The following is a 6,970-nucleotide window of genomic DNA, read 5'->3' as shown; positions in this document are numbered from 1 at the left end:
AAACCTTACTCTTTTGTACCCACTGAGTTTCCAGCAGCATTTAAGGACTTTAATACATTACAGCTAGGTTACTACATTTAATAGTCTTCAATCATCATCCTGCCATCAGTTTGCTTTGTTGAAATAGCATCGTTGGTGCCTTCAGGTCACGCTGCAGGAGACCCACATTTTAGTTATACACTCTGCATACAGAGACCTAAACAAACTGATTTTTAGTCTACCTGACAGATTTTTTTTTAATAAATTATTACAGTTACAAGTCCCTTATGACTGAGTGCTCCTTACCTTTGTCACATCTTCTCTTGATCTTTCTTTGCCTAAGTAGAAGAGTCTTTGGGCCTTCAGAGACCGCTGTATCTGACAGCCTCATCTCTTCAAGGACAGGGAAGCCATTCAAAGGCTTCTCTTCTTACAAACACTTCAGATAAAATAATAAACATCTTCATTATTTCAGAGCTTTGGATAATTTTTCAGATTTTAACCTCTACTTTCAAACATAATATACTACTTCAAAAAAACAATTTCACTATAACATCTTCTTCTATAACAGCTCACCCAACAGCAGAGACTCACCTTACCCTGCCCCATCTCCCCACAAACCCTCCCACTGTCTCTGAGTGCCTTAATAAGCTTTAGTGTCCTGAGTGGCCTCACCTGAGCATCCCCACCCATGGGTCTGGGGCCCTATATAAGCTCAGCCTGAGGACTTTACTTTTATCTTGAGCTGTATCACAGAGATACTTTTTTCTTAGTGTAACCAGTCTGGCCTTAGACCTTGCTGTTCTGAATAAAGCTAAGTGTGTTTGAGCTGGGTCACTGTCTCCAGACCTGATTCTGATTTGCCAGGTGGACCTCAGACCTACCTTGTTCTTATAGAAACAGCTGGACCTAGGGGCTTTCAACATTCTTCCCTCTAAAAAGAGGTAAAACCTCCTGAGTTATTCATCTTTATAGTCTAGCGTTAGCAATTGAGTGATTGTTCTTCTTCCTGAAGATCTTCCACCATCCAGGTGCTTCCTGTATAACATCTTTCCTATACCATAAGCTGTTTGGTTGTCCTGGTGTCTTCCCTTTGCAGCAGGAGCTGTGGCAGTGCTGGGATTTCCCTTGCAATGGCTCTGTGGGGCCCGCTGCCTTTCTGCACCCCCATTTGGGTGGGGGGAAGCGTTCTTAGGACTTATTTCCTGGGTCATCTCCTGCAGCCTAGTCCTGGTGCCCTGCGAAGAAGCCCCCAGGTACTGCGAGAAGGTTGTGCATCCCACCTAGACTTCAGCCCGCTGAGCTCCTTGACAGTGGGGGTGTCAATAAGCTGGTGAGGTGCAACAGTGGGTATCTGCTACTGCTTGCTGAATAACTTGTTGTTGCCTTCTCCTGGATAGATGCTAGCCAGCTTCACGCTGGGGTAGCTGAGCAACTGTGGGAAGGAGTGTGCTGTTGACCAGGTTCTATCACATTCCTGCTAGGTAGAGTTAAGTAAGGGGGGAAAAAATTGTGACTACCCACAGGGTGTTGCCTTCCTTGGGAACCGTGAAGGATTTCTTTAGCTCTTCAAAATGTCTGCAGTTTTAGTACTTACAATCAGCAAAAAATTGGAGTGGAATATCAACAGAGCACAGCTTTCAAAAACTCATTTTCTTTTTCCTTTCAAGCTGACAATAGGATTTTAAGAAAAACCTTGAATAATGGATATACTTTTGAATAATGGATGTTTCACAGCCAAAGTCCCTTGACTTTTCTCTCTGTGCCTGAATGAGAAGCCTTTTAATTGCACAACACGTGGAGAGGAGGTACAAAATGATGTGTGTCTTGCGCTGCTGATTAACTGATGCATATGCTCCCATTAAACATTCAGAGATGGGTAAGTGTATCCCAGCCTGAAGCTGTATGTTATGCACGTTGGGTTTTTATCAGCTACGGATCTGGTTTGAGATGTTTTGCATTTTGCCTTGTCTCTGTCATGGCTGCCCCTAATTTTCTTTTTTTTGTGGGCTGGATCTGTCCTGCTGCTAGGGAGACCTTTTTCCACATGAAGAGCTTGCACCTTATGCTCTGGGCTCATGTGATGTGGTGTGAGGTCACCTTGTGAAGAAGCCTCCTGAGGTTAGACCATGGAACAAATTTTTGAATAGGGTTTTCCAAAAAAGCAGTGCTTAGGACAAGGGTTTTGCTGAGAGAGGATTGTACCTGGTGAAAGGGTTGTCCTGGTGTCTGTGTCAGGCTGGGTGCTGTGCCCCGGTATGATGGTGAATCCGCCATGTGTGGGGCAGTTGGAACCCCCTGCAAATTAGCTGTGGGGGATGCAGGGAGGGGAATTAGCGCGAACAGCAGTGGTACGGGTCTTGGCTGCTCTTATTCCAGCATGCTGCTGTCTGTCCCTGGAGCTGGCTCTTCTCCAAGTTAATTCAGCTGTCATAAAAGTTTAACTCTGCTGCAGAAGGGAAAAGACAAGTCACTGTGCCCCTGAAAAATGTAAAGGGTGGCTTTGGGGTCAATGAGGGTTTTTTTTTGTGTTCTTTGTCCTCAGTTTCCCCAATTCTTGGTGCAGTGCCCAGCACTTTGGGTGAGCCCAGATAGGCTCAGCTGAGTGAAACCTTGCTGTGCTAGTACTTCGCTAACTTTTGTCTGCACAAAACCCACTTAAAACAAACTATGATCCCATCAGCTCTTCAGTTTTCCTCCCAAGCACGAATCCAGCCAAGAGACCAAGCCTTGATGAACCAACTCTGCTGGAGCCTGGCTCTGTCCTGCTCCCAGCCCTCTGCATCCCGGCTGCGGGGGACCGGAGCCTCAGCTTACACAGAGAAATCCTGCCAGTTTGAACTGGTTTAACTCTGGACATTAGATCACGGAAGACCTACGGAGACAGCTTGTTGGGGTGGCGCAGAGGGTCCCCTGGGCTCCCTGGTATTAGGTTGTTCCCTTCACTTAGAGCTTTTTGGTGATCCTTGCCCCTGTGCGCACGGGAGGCTGCCAGCCAGGTTTCTGGCTTTAAACAGGGCTTGTTTTCTCTCAATTTTGCAGCTTCTTGCCTTAGAGGACAGCTGCAATTTAGTTTTATTTCGCAAAATTTGACGTGACTCGAGACTGTGATTTACTGGCCTTGAAGGATATGGTTTATGTAACCGTGGAGGGCATAAGTGGCTTTTCACGGTAGAGGAGTCATAAATTGAGATGAAAAAAAATGAGGGAAATGTTACTGTCCAACTTTACAAGGTAGCACTAAGAACAGGACGCAGTGAAGCCATCTATAATTGTCAAGGGTCTTTATTGTCCCTGATTGCGTGTAATAAAGCTCCTGAACGAGACCCATGGCCTCAAATATGAAGGCAACCAACATTCAAGTGTCTGAAAAGACACAAGATGGCAATCTTTTCAAAAGGACACCCTGGAATACCTCGGGGTTGAAGATTTCCAAGCTATCAGCTTTCCTTGCTCTGGCAATTGCTGGAGACCCTGGGAAAGGGTCCGGCTCCAGCTTGCTCCCTCCATGGCCATCAGTAAAGGAGCCCGAAGGTGTGAGGTGGAAACCTCCGAGGGCATCCAAACAAGCAGGGCTGGTAGTCCTGGCTGCATGTTCTGATCCAAACAAGAACTTGGGATCCCTCCCCTGCTCATCCACGGCACGTACGCTGTGAGGTGCAGCGGTCGTAGTCACTGTTGGTTTCTTCTGGGGCTTCTTTTGACACCTGCTTTCCCCTCTTTGCCTTCTGTCCCCTCTGTATCTTCCAACAGACACCGATGCAGAGGGACATCTCATATAGCGAGGAGATTTTAGATAAGGCAGAATAACCTCCTCTTGTTTTTTTACTTAATGGCACAAGAATAGCTTCAGAATTCGCCTCACTTAAAAATTAATTTCCCCCGGTTGAGCAGGGGGTGGTGTGGGGCGGGTGGAAGAATTACCTCTGCTTGGTTTTCAGTGTTTGCCTGACAAATATTTCCAGACTTCTTGGTTTTATATGTTAATTTTCAGCTTAAAGGTTGTAACGCATTGCAATGTGGAAAGGCAACAGGGGCGGTGTGATAGTTTCCAGGCTGCTCGTCCTCGTTTTATCTGCAAATGGTTGAATTTGCAATGTGTAATGATCTCTGTAAGGCAGTTAGCAGCGAGATAAACATCAATTTTATGGCTGGGAAAACATAAGGGGTGTTTCACAGAAAAACGAGAGGACCTGAATACTGAAAGCTCTCTGACCTCAGCACAGTTGAGTTTAGCTCTTGCAGCTTGGGTTGGCCCTCGTGCAGGCAGGCTGAGCCAGGGGAGATGCCCTGGCAGAGCCCACCACAACGGGATGCTGCAGCAGCAGCACAGCCTTTCCTCTAGGGATGGGGGATGCAAGGACTTATTATCCACAGCCAAAAGTTAAGAGGTTTTGCTGGAGTGGGAATCAAGACGGAGATTTCAAATTTCTGGGGGGCTTGCTTTGCAGTAGGAGCTCACGCGGAAGGCTGGAGTTACCTTTGCACGGAGCCAGGCTGGGGACGTGTACAGGACTCCACGGACGGGCTTTGATTTCCACACATAACAGCTTTTTACAGCGCTGTTTCTTCATTGGACACCATGCGGGGTGTAAAATGCTTTTTCTTAATTTGCTGTATGCTGAATGCCTCTGGAACGCAATTAATATTCTTGTCTGTCTCAAAAAATTAATAGGCGTGTCTGGAAGTTGCTAAGTGTACCTGTGTATGTGCAGGGTGGTGGTGGGAGGGGTGGCTCAGTCCCTTGAAGTTGAAGACAACCTAAGGTGGGGAAGAAAGGTGCAAAACCGTGGGTGAGACGTTGCTGCGGAGCCGTGCCGTGCTGGCTGGGCCAAGTCCACACGATGGTGCTAATGCAGCGGCTGCAGGTGGGAGCAGACACGATCCCAGAGCTCCAGGAGCCACCACCTTCCTCCCACGGAGATGTCCCTGGCCTGGAAAGGCCCCAGATGCCACCCCCAGCTGGAGCAAGGGCTCTTACCACTCCTTCCTTGTAAGCCTGGGAGGAGTGATCAAGCTAATTAGTTAATTAGCTGCCATTGAGACTGAGGAGGAGGGCTCTCCCCATGCTGCTGCAGGTGCTCAGCCTGCCTGGGAACCTGAGCTCCTGGGTGGTTTTAGTTTTCTTGGTCTGTGTGAGACATGGAATACGCTGTCAAACGTCCCCAATGCTGGCAGCATGTTCAGGGCTGGTGTTCTCACTGTATAGAATATTTACAAAGAGTTTTTGTGGTTTATGTAGCTGATTTACTACTTGCATTTCTGCCTTGCAGATGTGATGAGAGATGAGCTGGTTTCAATTTTTTAATCTTGACTGTAGCCAGCCCTTTCGATCTCCCCTGCACTGTGACATGATGCTTAAGACATCTCCAAAAAAAAAAAGTGTGCATTTATATATTGCTTATATATCTAGGGGGCTAAAGCTCAGAGATGAGCTAAGCTTCCTATCTGTGCCATTTTAAAAAAAAATAATCTAATCTCAAAACCAATTAGAAACAACATAAATCACCTAAAAATAGCTTCAGGTACCGAAGCCACCTGGCTTTCTCCTCCTAGGTTATGAGGATTTCTGATGAGGCTTGGCTAATTATTCTCACCCATTGGATTGCGGGGGGGACTGGCCGGGGTGTCTGGGGCTGGCTGTGAGCGGAGCCCCAATGCGCTGTGCAAACACCTGGAGGGCATGAAGAAAAATGTTTTCCACCTAATCTTGTTACTGTGACAACAGCAGTGAAACCTTTTAAAGCAGAAAAATACGCTTTTTTAAAAGCAATAGTGGTGTCCCTTCAGCTCTGTCTGACAAATGCTATCTGTGGCGTGTGCTGCCTGCTTAGCAATAGTCCTGTAAGCCGGATGGCAGTCCTATGGCACAGAGCTTGAATTTCCAGGAAAGCTATGAATCCTTTTAAAATAGAAATTTCTTGGCTAGAAGCAATGTAGTTAAAGGGTTACCTTATTCTTTCCCTTTTTCTAGCCCATCTGGTCCTTTTATCTCTGTTTTTTCTTCCTTCACTTTTCATTTCCCAGCTCCTTCCCCTGGCTCTCTCCCTTTCCAACACACTTTTCTGCTTTTTTTTTTTTTTCCTTTAAATTGGTGTTCCCCAGCTGTCCATTTTAAGCCACTTTTGCTACAAGCTTGACATTGCCGGTAATGTTTCTTGCATCTCCTTCCCTAGCATGGACCGGTCCAGAGTTTCCACTCATCTCAACCACAAGCATCACAAGATGCAGCTGCTTTTCCTCGCAACCCACATCCCCCAGGTTTGGGTGGCGACAGCAGCCTGAAGAAATGGGGCTGCTCTCAGCCTCTGTGTGAGATGCTGGTTGAACCCTTGCAGGTTCCCAGTATAGATTGATGTAGGTGCTAGAAAACGGGTTGGAAATGTCCAGCAGTCACCCTTTGGCTAGAAAGCTAAAACGATCAGCCAGCGGCCAAGCAGAAACCTGATACCTTTATATATTAAGTGGGATCCTCATGGTCTCCAGAGATCCTTTCTAGCTTTCCCAGGAGACCTGACCCATCCATAACAGAGCTTTTACTGTCTTCAAAGCCTCCCAAAGTTTTGAAGAGCAGCTGTGAAACGGGTGGGAGATGCTCCGTGTCGTTTTGCCGAAGCAGGTTGGCAGCACAAAGACGGCATTTCCCCGGTTCCTCTTTCTCCCAGTCTACATGGCTGGGCGTGAGGGATATTTTTTCTTTGAAACCTTGAATTCTGCAGAGACCAAGCACTTATTTCTTAGGATCACCAGGGAAAATTTCTTACTCTCCCAGTAGGGTGGAAATTTCAAGGTCTGAAGCTATAATATATGTAGTCTTCTGACATCATTAAGATAGGCTTTCTCTGACAGTGCCACCGTGATGCAAAGCATGCCATCCTGCCCGTGAGTCCCGAATCAATTGGTGTTGCCCTGTCACGGTGGAGGTGCTCACACAAGGCCAGGCAAAGCTGGGACTGTGAAGGCGTGAAAAAAGGGGAGGAAAGAAAAAGAA

This window comes from Falco naumanni, chromosome 11 (genome assembly GCF_017639655.2).
Source record: "Falco naumanni isolate bFalNau1 chromosome 11, bFalNau1.pat, whole genome shotgun sequence".
Lineage (NCBI taxonomy): Eukaryota > Metazoa > Chordata > Aves > Falconiformes > Falconidae > Falco > Falco naumanni.
The sequence above is the reverse complement of the archived record's forward strand: the minus strand, read 5'-3'. Positions refer to the sequence as shown.